General features: G+C 46.7%; 1 non-coding gene across 1 annotated transcript; it reads left to right on the top strand.

The window, feature by feature from the left end:
- Positions 1 to 11,761: 11,761 nt before the first annotated feature.
- Positions 11,762 to 11,832, top strand: TRNAE-UUC (transfer RNA glutamic acid (anticodon UUC)). The gene has a single exon. It is a non-coding gene; the product is annotated as a tRNA-Glu (tRNA).
- The last annotated feature ends 296 nt before the right edge of the window (positions 11,833 to 12,128 follow it).

The raw sequence follows: 12,128 nt of genomic DNA, 5'->3' as shown, positions 1-12,128 counted from the left end.
AAATCCCCAGAATTTAATTCTCCTGACTAGAATGCCCAGAGTGCCTGAATATAAAAATAGTAGCCCTGTCATTTCACATTCATTAAGTGTGAAACTCAGAAATTAATAATGTAAAAATATGCTTTTTAATTAGTCTTACATTCTGCCCAATGTACTTAAATGGGATCAGTGGTTCCCTAATGATTTTTTTCTTAATAAAGTATTAGCCTGAGATGCACTGAGGTTGACAGGTATGATAAACTGGAAAGTACTTTTGGAGGCATATGAATGATACCAAAATAGTACTCACCCATTTAAATGTAATTAACATCAGGGAGCAATATTACAAGAAGAGAAGCCGGCAAGATTTTTATTTCAGAGGTTTTTTTTTTTTTTTTTCATTTCTTATTTTATGGGTAGTTCGATGATTGTAGCAATGATTTTATAATTTAATCACCTTTGCTGAAAGCTAAGCTTTCAGTAATAGCAGGTCAACAGGACCATAAAGCAGTCCTCAAAAATATTAAAAAGACAGTTCACCCTTCTGGATGGGCTTGTCAGGTGGAATGTAGGCGGGCAGTGTGTCTGCTAGGGAAGTCTTTCCCCTGTGGTGCTGAGGACTGTGGGGAAGAAAGCCCGGTTTCTTGTCCTCTTAAGAGATTTGATGGCAGAAATTCTTGAGACAAAAGAAGACCCCCCCTCCAAAAGTGCATTTGATCAGCGCATACATATGAGAAGTCATCACTGAATGGGAAAATGAAGTCCATTGCCATCTGATTGTCTTTTCAAGCGCATCCTCCAAAAGGCAGCAGGAGCTTTGAGTCCCTCTATTTTAAATCAGGAGACTAAAAACAACCTGTGGCCAATAATAAAGGCGAAATAGATTTCTAAACACTTTAGCATGCTGACCGTCAGCTTTGTTTACTCTAGAACTTCCCCGAAGATCTCCGGTGTCTGAGTCCCACACGAAGGTACCTTTCAACTCCATCAACAACAACAGTGGCCCAACATGTAAAACAGGACAAAACCCAAGGAAGTCTGGAGTGTCTTGCTCACAAAAGAGGGTGGGCTACAGAGCCAGGCTCCGTTTCTACCCTGTGAGGACCCTTGGCAGCCCGTGGGGGGCTTGCATGACATGTGTCGGGTGGGCGTTCTTGGACTGAACAGGCTGTGGCTGACCGCGGACCACACCTGAGCTCCCATTTGCTCAAGAAGCAAACTAGAAAAGAAGCACAGGGTCAGTTAGCCACACACTGCTGCCGACTGGAGCTCCAAGATTATGAGACCTGGCCCCGACTGGCTAAAAATGCAATACATAGCCCAATTTATTGCTTTGCACTGAGCCCTCCTTGTTTATATATTCCTTTCCATCCACTGAGATTGACACTAGTTTTCAACATTTATTGGGCTGTCTTATGGAGAAGATGTAGAAGGTGGTTGGGGAGATGTCTGATAGCTTGACAACACAATGTGATTTCCGTACTGTGCCAACTGATTCAACTTATCTGCTATTGAACATTTCATTATTACATATTTTTAGAAGATCAAAGGGGGAGATTGTATAAGGAGTACTAGTTTTCATAATTTCTTAATATTCGGTTGAACAAAATTCCAACCAGCAGATCTGTGAGGACAGGGTGGGTGTTTTTCTTGCTCACTGGAGGACCCCTGCTCCTAACATCTGTGAAATGAGTGTTGAACGAGTACAAGGATGTCAGATATTAAGCTTTCTCTATGCACGGGGACGCCTCAGTGTCACCTCAGTTCTGGCAAAAACGGTGACAGGTGTTATTTTCTTGGTACTTTTCTGACGTAAAATAGAAATGTAAATGTGTTATTCAGTTTTTCAGCCTAACACAGAGTTCCTAAAATGCCACTGCCAGAATAAGGCGGTAGAAAGCCAAGCGTCCGAGGGGTCATGGGGTTGACACTGATCTTCAGGGTCCTCATCTGTAGAGGAGGACACCATCAGCAAGGGGAAACTGGGCCTTCCTGCCCGTGGCTGTCTGCTGGATACGCCGTCACAGGGTGGTTCTGATGGCTGACACCGTCACGGGGTGGTTCTAATGGCTGATGGTAAGGGTACCTAAAATCCTGAGGTATAGCTAATAACAGTCTCTGACTGCAATACGTGATATTTTTCTCTGTTACTATGTTAGCGATTATTTTGTCCTGGTGATTTGTCCTACTTTGTTGGAGAGACACAGTATTTTTATTAGGTTCATTGTTTCATGAAGCATTATGCCAAAATGAACTTAAGCATATATATATATATATATATATATATATATATATATATAATCTTGAATCACATAGAATAAATCACTAAAAAAATGTTTTAATAATCTGTGACTTTTATAAAATTTTACTGAACTTAAACTTCGGAGATTATTAGGGGTACTATGGTTAACAGTTTGGCTGCTAATCAAAAGGTCAGCAGTTCAAATCTACCAACCACTCCTTGGAAACCATATGGGGCAGTTCTACTCTGCCCTATAGGGTCGTTATCAGTCAGAATCTTCCTTCCTTCCTCTCTGCCTCCCTCCCCCTGTCTTTCTCCCTCCCCTCTTTTCTTCCTTCCTTCCTTTCTAATTTTCAAATCCACCTGTGAAGTTAGCCCGTCTTCCTTTCTACCGAACTTTATTACCTTCCTGGAAACATGGCTTGCACCTTCATTTAGGGGAGTTTCATTTCTTTCTGAAATGAAGGAACTTCCATGCACAGTTTCACCTTGTGGAAAGAGAACTGGGGTCTCTCATGTTGTCTGATCAATCCTGGTGGCTAGACACCTATTTTCTGGAAACGCTGTTGTCAAGTTTCTGGGGCCCAAGACCACCACAGAGGCAGACAGTCAAGGCGTCACAGGGGCTGCCAAGTCACCCTCTCTCCCATGGCAGACCCATGGGCAGTATGTCCCCCACTCCTAGACCCACCAACAGAGCATCTGAGGCAGACAGAACCTGGCCCCTCCAGTTACCAAGTTGTGACGGTCCCCAAGTGCACCCTTCTCCCCTAGTCATGAGTATACCAAGGACTCCGGTTTGTTCAAGTGTGAAATAAAATCTGAGACATCAATGGGTACTCAAAGGCAAGTCACTGAACACTAATGGAACCAGCTACAGCGTGCACCGGTGAAACCAAACAGCCTGCTTCCCAGGGACGCAGGAGTCCCAACCCTGGGACAGGGGAGCAGAGGACAGACAAGTGGGGATGTCCCTCCACCCGCACAGCCGACAGCAGCTCCCCTAACAAGCTGTCTTAATGGGCAATCCTTGCACTGGCATTTGTGCAGGAGCTGCAGGGACCGCTTGTTTACCGGCCGGATGAAGAACATGCTGCCGGGTTAGGAACACAGGGCCCAAGGGGCCTGGGGAGGCCCAGGGAACTCACAAAAGACAAACCACCGCAAATGGGCCAGGCACACGAACTCCAAGGATCCAATTACCTGGAAGTTTTTTCTGTGGTCCAGAGGACACCGCAGCGCAGAGACAGGCTGAAACTGTGCAGCTGGTTCGTTTCGGAGCGTACCTAGGAAGGCTTAATAAACATGGACTTTTTGTGGAGACTAAGCTTACCATCATTCCAAAGCAATCAGTTGATGCAGAGGCCTGGTGATCTACTTCAGAAAAATTGGCCATTGAAAACCCTGTGGGCACAGTTCTACTCTGACACTCATGGGGTCGCCATGAGCCAGAGCCAACTCGATAGCACCTGGTCTGGTCTGTGTGGATACAATGGAACACGTTCTCCTAGAACGGTGCTTCAGCAAAGAACACTCCTAGTCCTGGACCCTCCTCCATTGTGTCCAAAAGATATTCCCACTTGGAGCGAGATGGGTATGGTTTAAAGAATCCCCCTTAAGACGTGCGGCTCAGGGGAGGCAGAGTGAGCTAAGGTCTCTGAACTGGTCTTTGTACTTGCATTCACAGTGATATTGGAGAAGACAGCGGCCAATGGAGGGCTGAATTCTCCCTTCATTAGGGAGACCAGAAGTTTATGTCTCTATCCTAGGACAGACGGCTCTCTTCTAGCTCCAGAGTTGTTATCAGGACAGCAGCTGGTTTTAAAAAGCAGGAACTCTGCATACAAACACAAAATTATCCACTTCCATCACGTGCAGGAAGTCTTCTGCTTGGTGAAGTGTAGCTCTATAGTGTGAACAGAACGGAATCGCCTGGGAACCTAAGGACCAGGAGGAGGCTTTCCAAGGGGCGTCAGCCCAGTCCACCATCCATTTAAATATTGCCGGGGTCAGAGAGACTTGGCAATGCAGGCCCAATAATCCTGACTTAGTTGTTGGCCAGATCGGCTGCCACATTCTTTGATCAGAGCATGACTGGCCTGGTGATTCACCACACTCCTGGAAAAACTCCAGAGTGACAACAGCAGGTGGTGAAGAGAGCCAGTGATGGGGATCTGGGCGGCTTTGTGGTACTGTCTTGGGGGAGTTCCTTATCCCAGGTTTCCAGGGAGGAGTCAAATACTGAGCCAAGGGCTGTGTCCCTCTCATCATGACTGATAGGTGAAACCTGTCATAGTCCCCTTTTGCAAGAAGGAGGCAAGCCTTATTTTCTATCCCGATGGCCTCCAAGATGAATGTGGAATAAGGACATCTTCAGTGGCTCAGGAAATCGTTCTGATGTCACAGCCGCAGAGTGAACACTTTGCTACACGATCCGTGATCTGAAAAGGAGAAGGATGCATGTTCTCCTTGAGTGATGCTGAAGAGTTGGCAAGCTGGGGTAGCTTCTCAGTACCTCCTTCTTCAAAGCACTTCCCCACCGTATTTGCCTACAGTTTGCCCACAAAAAATATATATATATATCGCGACTGATTCCTTTAGTATGAATCTTTGCAGAAAAAACCTAAGCTGCTACTTGGAGGAAGGAAAAACACTAAATTTTAAAAGGCCTTTCATAACCCTTAACTAGACACTTCCATGAATGGACAGCAGATGGGGCTAGAAAAATCACCAGCTAAAAAACATGGGAAAAAAGAACCCTTTAACCTAAACACCAATTCCTTCAAAAGCTTTTCCAGATATAAATAAGCTCTTCCTTCTGGTTGAAGATGCCAGTAAGTCTCTTCCATGTTCGCAGCATCTGCAAATCGTGTTTCCCAGATGTTCTCAGGAGTGAAACACGGTCTTACCTTTTAAACATGGTAGGTTTTTAAATACTACACATTCGGTGTTCCTCTAAGCATGCTCCAGTACAATTTGCTAGAAGACAAAATCACTCCCTATAATTACACTAATCCTAGAGCCTCACCCCCAATATCTCAGAGCCCATGCAAAGTGTGCTATCCCTGTAACTATTCACATGCACACACTAACACGTACACGAAAAATCTTTACATGATTATTTTTATTATACATAAAAAAAAAAAAAGCCTGCCCCCAGAAATTCACACATCCAGTTGCAAGTCATGTTCCCACTCATGTGAAGGCTAGGCACAAGCACCAAGGACAGTGTGGAATCGGTCAGGTCAGTGTCTTGTTGAAAAAGTGCACAGACCTAACCAGGAAATCAGTTTCTCCCACTTGACTCCAAGTCAAGAAAATGATCCCAAATTTCCTGGCTGAAACAGGAGGGGGCCAGCCCTGAGTGGTGGCTGCAGTGACACTGTGCCTTGCAAACTCATTGGTTCCAACTTGTTGTCTGCAGGGGCCATCTGGGGAGAGGGATTCTCGAGAAGCAGATGGACAAACACCACTCTGAACAAACTTGGTCCACAAGTGTGCAAATGAATTAGCGGCTGCCGAATAGGGCCGTACTTTTGGGTCCACTGTTAACCTAGACTAGAAGGAGGACACTCCTGCCTCCACCAAGGAGGAGCCGAGCTGCTAACCGAAGCTGCGATTTTATGCTTGGGATATAGATTGGAGCAATTAACAAGTATAAGTTGCTTCAAAATAAGCTTAAATCTGCATTTTATGTCTGCGAGATTCCAGCTGTAATGGGATTATGATGTCAGCAGAGGGAGGGAGCTCACAGCTGCAGTGGGCTACGAGCTAGCAGGCAGCTGTTAAAATAGAGAACTAATGGCGATTAATTCTTATGATGTGTTTGAAGATTTCACAAGTTCAAGACACAAACCTTCTCACCAGGGACGGCGTGGAGGAGGAGAATTCACGCAAAAAGAGACTCAGAGGAAAACGCTCCGGGCTCCTGTGTGGCCTAGACTGTTGGGTTCTTGGAGACAGCCATCTTGGTTTTCCATTTTCACTTCAATCCAGCGTTTTTACCAGCCCGGATATTCTGGGCACCTGCGAGGCCACTCTGAAAGAAGCCAAGAGAGGGGTGTCCTTTGTCCTGTTTCCTAGTGGTGGCCTCAAGTCCTCTCTTTGGGAAGAGTGGTCGTCAGGTATGGAAAGGAAGGCCACATTCCCAGGGAGCACCCCAAGGCTGGGCTCACCAGGCAGCCTGGAGCTCAATGCCCCCTGTGGTTATACGATTTCTTGGAAGGTAACCAGCTATGGAGTCCCTGGGTGGCCAAACTGTTAAGAGCTTAACTACTAGCCAAAAAGTTGGTGGTTTAAACCCAACCAAAGGCGCCTTAGAAGATAGGCGATCTGCTTCTCAAAGGTCACAGCCTTAAAAACCCTGTGGGGCAGTTATACTCTGAAACATATGAGGTCACCATGAGTCAGAATTGACTCAGTGACAACTAACAACAACAACCAACTCTGTGTGTGTGGAAGCCAGGAGCTGTGTCAGGCCCAGAGAAGAAGCTTCAGAAATATCAGTTTTAATTATTGTCTCCAGCCATGTGTATATCTGGGGTCAGGCATCAGGGGTGGCAAGATGCTCATTCATTTCAGAGGTTTTATGTAACTCGGATTTCTGCAAAAGGTAGTCTGTGTCCCTGTAGCTTTGCATACAAAATCGGACATTTTGTCCTCAAAGGGGGAAAAAAAAAAACCAAACTATGAAGCCATAAATAAATAAAATTACATTAAACTACAGCTAAAATAATATTTAAAGTAACAAGGATCATTTTACAATAAAACAATCAAAATAACAGAAAAAAAAAAAACTCTTGCAAATTTTTCTGCACAACATGTCTGGTCAAGTGTGGTTTCTTAAAGATAGAAATGGATGTTCAGAAGTAAGTAGCCCCAAAGTCAGACCAGCTCAGCAGTTAGTTGTCTAAAAGGCCCTGGAGAAGTCTGTTCCATTTTTTGTAAAATCACTCTGTCAACTTTATCACTGAGAGTCCATCCAGCTTTAAGATGCTATGACCTCACAGAGAGAAAAACAGCCTGGCGAAGGTGTACCTGGACATAGACTCAGAAACCACTGGGGCCAAAGGGGTGGGCTGGCTGCGTCTGCAGCAGGTCTCTGTGTTCCTGTTGGCAGCCTCTCAGACCCCATTTCCTGCACTGGGTGGAAAGGTGTTTTTGGAATGCGTATGTTGACCTACTAAATTGAGGGAGAGAAAGAAACACAACAGAGCCGAGCCAAAGACTCGAATTTCCAGAGCCAATGAGCAGACACTCAGAATGTACCGGGACACAGCTCGAAAGCATGCACGTTCAGTTAAGGGAGTCATCAGGTATCAGGTATCGTATCTGTTCGCTAATATGATCCGTTATTTCTATTTTTCTGTACAGATTTCTCCTACACAGCGAAGCGACCCTCCACACGGGTCCGAAGGCAGACAGGCTGCAATGCAAATGAGGCAGAATAATGGCTCTGTCGTTTTCCACAGGCCTCCTGGCTTTGACAGAAGTCTTGGGCTGCGGGAATGGAAACAAAGGGTCCTTGTGTCCCAGCTTCCTATCTCTGCAAAGATCATATTGCTCAGCCCTCGCTCCCCCTTTTCTTTATTTAAAAAAAAAAAAGAGGAGAATTACAGAGTCCAAAAAAGAAGCCCCCTAAGGAAAGACGTTCAGCAGGGGAGGAAGGGAACAGGAGCGAGAGGGGCCAGGATTTAATTTCGGGCAATTGCTGGGGTTGGTACCTAACCCATCCACCACTGTGACCTTGGGTCTATTCCAGGCCAGTTTCCCTGGAAAAATGTTTTCAGTTCTCATAGTTTTCCTTCCAGCATTCGCTTGATAGCCTGCTTATTACCATGGACACGGTTCTTTGCATTAGGGTGTTTGAGTTTAAAAGGAAGCTGGAGGAACGGGGCAAAGGGCCTTGCCCCTCCTGTCCTTTCTCCTTCCCCAGCCAGGGCCTATGAGGGTCCAAACTGATCTGAACAGCCTCCAGCCCAGAAGAGTGAATCTGCAGCCTGCCTGTTACCTGAAGTTTATGACGTGGCCAAAGTTAACCAGAGGGAATGACAACCACTGGAGTTACACTTAAATCTTCAGCTTAACTTGCTCGAGTCCTTGGCCTTTGGGGGAGGTTGTGACTCTGGTGGAATCCGCTGGATTGAGTGACTTCCTGGCTCAGGAGTGGGCATGGGCCAGGCTTCCTTGGGGTCCTCTTGAAGGAAGCGTCCCCTTGCGGCTCGCTGGGGTTCCCAGCTCCCACGGCCCACACGTGGGCTTCCCCAGTGCATTGGGAGCAGCACGTGAGGTTTCCATTCCGCCAGTGTCAGGGCCCAGCTGAGAACGGTCACAGCTGCTGTGCTCGGCAACTCTAACTGCCAAAGGTAGGGGGTCCTGGAGGGGCGCCAGGAACCGCCTGAGAGGTCAGAGGAAGGGGGGCTGCGGAGCTGGGGGGGCGGAAGGCTCTGTAATGGGATGGCAGGGTGCCCGGGATTCATGGGGCATAAAGACAGGGAGGAGGGGCAGTGAAGGATTGTGGGAGCAGGCAGGGGCTGGAGAAATGCCGAGAAGCAGGGTTCTCACCACCAGGGGCCCAGAGAGACAGGTCCCACGGAAGGGAGTCACAGAAGTATTTTTCACTCTAGTTTTTGAGGGCCAACAAAAATTTAGCAGCTTTTCTTAGGTAATAGATTACCAAATGCTGCTCCGGTCCCGAGAACATCGTCTCTCTCGGCACAAAGGCGAGTATTATGTCATTTCCACACTTCAGCTACAAAAACCTACAAAGGAAGGCTCAATGCGACAGGCCAAAGTTACTCAACACAGTTACGTATAATGTGTTTTAACAAAAGTGGTTTGAATTTCTGACTTGCTTAGAAAGAATATATATGTGGCTATGCTTCTAGAGCCACCACTTCTGGTTTTCCCATATTTTATGGCTGTTCCCACTCCCCCTCTTCAGGGGAAGAAACTTTCCTGGTAAACAGAAGTGCACAGCCCAGTGCTGTTGAGCACTGTTCCGAACACGCCTGAAATTGGTTCTGCTTGTTGGACAAAGAGGAGACAAAAATCTGAGAGGCCACACTAGCAAAAGACAGCCACAGAAGGGGCCTCAGTGGGAGACCAGAGACCAGCGGGCAAAGAGAAGAGAACCACACAGATGCAGGACAGACGCAGGGCAGTGAGGGGCAGGAGCAAGGGCCAGAAGGAGAGAAAAGCAATGTGTGGAGTGAGTGAAAGACGCAGGAAGGAGACACAGGAAACAGGTAGGATGGTGCTAAGGTATGGATGCTTATACCCAGAACCCAGTGCCGTCGAATGGATGCTTATAGCCACTGAAAAGTGACGGGATGCCCCACCTTGAGAAACTGGCAAGGGGCCCAGCCGAAAGCCACCACCATGCTCTTTTTACTCGTTTCCATCCACACGTACCACCTTCTAACAAGCCATGCTATTGTTGTTAGCTGCCTTCAAGTTGGCTCCAACTCATGGCGACCTTATATATAACACACGAAACATCCATTGCTCGATCCTGGGCCGTCTTCATGATTGTTGGTATGCTCAAGTCCATTGCTGTGACCACTGTGTATTTTGAGTGCCTTCCAACCTAGGGGGCTCATCTTCCAGCACTGTATCAGACAATGTTTTGTTGTGATCCATAGGGTTTTCACTGTGCAATTTTCAGAAGCAGATCTCCAGGTCTTTCTTCCTAGTCTGCCTTAGACTGGAAGCTCTGCCAAAACCTGTTCCCTATGGGTGACCCTGCTGATATTTGAAATCCTAATGGCATAGCTTCCAGTATCACAGCAACGTACAAGCCGCCACAGTGAGACAAACTGAGAGATGGGTGGTGGTACCAAGCCATAGACTTCACTTATTTATCATGTTTATTATGTTTTGTCATCTTAACCCAGTAGAATGTATGCTCCAGAAAGACAGAAATCCTTGTTTGTTTTTTCGTGGATGGAGCTCAAGTGCCTAGACTTGTACCTGATACATGGCAGGCACTCCACAAACACCAACAACTAGATACCCAAGTAGTAGATGCAAGACGCAAAATACACCATCCTCCTGATGTCCTGAAATTCTGCACTGCTTTTGTCTGATAAGAAAAACAGAACACGTAAACTTGAGAGAGTTTGGGAAGGACTAGATCCACTCAGAAACATCTAGTGAAGGCGGGGTAACTTAGGAAATTGGACGTGGTCAAGTTTATTGCATGTCACCAGCAAGTACTTTTGGGGACCGAGGGAATTAGCAAACAAATTCCACAAACCACTGGCAGATATATTTAGCGAGGTAGTAAGAAATGAGAGCCTAGAGGAGAAATGGCAAGAATGAATGTGAGAGTGTTTTTTTTTTTAACTCGAAAAAAAGATTGATCCTGATTTTTACCATCTGGGAGCTAACCTAAATCCCTAGGAAAATAAGGCTCCCTCAAGCCAAGGTAAAATTAAAGAGACACAGCAATCCATACTCATTAACGGTCCCATAAAGCATCCAGAGGGGCTCACTCTCGCCCCCGTTTCTCGGTGGTGGTAGGCGCTCCTCTCAGAAAGGAACATGGTACATATATTTACGTTGTTTATGAACATGTCTTGATTGCAATCTAACATTGATGGGAGCTAATCCATTCAGTTTGTATAAAAAATGGTTGTTCAGAGGCTGAAAACCTAGCTGAGTGATGACAAATTGGCTTTGCTGATTTGGGGAAGAGCGCCTGTAGGGATAGGATATTGAAGCAGGTAGGTGATTGAAAGCAGCTTTGGAAGTAGTTTGTTAAAAGTGCGTTGCCGTGAGGATTGCCCGCCCTCGTTGCAGGAGCAGCGCCCCTCCCTGGAGTGGACCTTTGAAGGAGAGTTGGTTCACCACCTCCTGCTCCGGTTGTACCCCCGAGACCCTGTCCCCTCTCTGCTCACGGTCGTTGCTAGTCCTGGACCCCGGGATTGTACACACAAAGTTGCAAATGGCTGGTCTTTGGTTCTGCCACCAGGCGTCCCTAGGACCATCATGCCCAAGCAGACAGGACCAGGAGAAGTGCCATGTGGAGCTGGTGCTCTTTAACCACAGAGAAGTGGAGCACTACAGAGAGAGGGCTCCCAGCTTTTAGCTAGCAGCCTAACTGCTTCAACTTACAGGTGAGAAGAAAGTCCCAGGGAGACCGCGTGCCCTGACTGATGGAGACAAGACCAAACCAAGTTTCCTGGACCCCAGCCACTGCTGGTCTACCACCCAGGCCCCCTTTCTTCACACGTAAGGGAGCAGTTTTGACCCAACTCATTCTCTTGCCGGTGTTGGAAGAACAAGGCCTCATCCATCACTTATTTTAGCCCACCTTGGAAAGTTTCCAGTTGCCAAAGGTGGAGAGGTGACCTGTTGTTTTGTTTCTACTGTAGGAGAACATTCTGAAAAGAGAGAAAACTAGAATTCCACATACGCATAGGCGAACTCTAAGAACAACACACTTTTTCATACAATTCAACTATTCAGTAGTATTTAATAACAAAAAACAAAAAAGTATTTAATAATATTCAATTATTTCATCTGGTGTGCTTAGAGGCAATGGTGGTTCAGTGGCAGAATTCTTGCCTTTCATGCAGGGGATCTGGGTTCGATTCCTAGCCATTGTACCTCATAAGCAACCACTACCCGTCTGTCAGGGGGCTTGCATGTTGCTGTGGCTCTGAACAGGTTTTAGCAAAGCTTCCAGACTAAGAGGGACAAGGAAGAAAGGCCTTATGACCTATTTCTGAAAATCAGCCAATGAAAACCCTATGGAGCACAGTAGTAAGATTTTGTTCCACTGTGCACGGGATCTCCATGAGTAGGGGACTGATTCCACAGCAGCCAGCCCCACCAGCCGCCACCGCCCCACCAGCCGCCACCGCCCCACCAGCCGCCACCACAACACCAGCCGCCACCGCAA

This window comes from Elephas maximus, chromosome 16, assembly GCF_024166365.1.
Source record: "Elephas maximus indicus isolate mEleMax1 chromosome 16, mEleMax1 primary haplotype, whole genome shotgun sequence".
Taxonomy (NCBI): domain Eukaryota; kingdom Metazoa; phylum Chordata; class Mammalia; order Proboscidea; family Elephantidae; genus Elephas; species Elephas maximus.
This window is presented reverse-complemented; position numbering and strand designations above follow the sequence as displayed.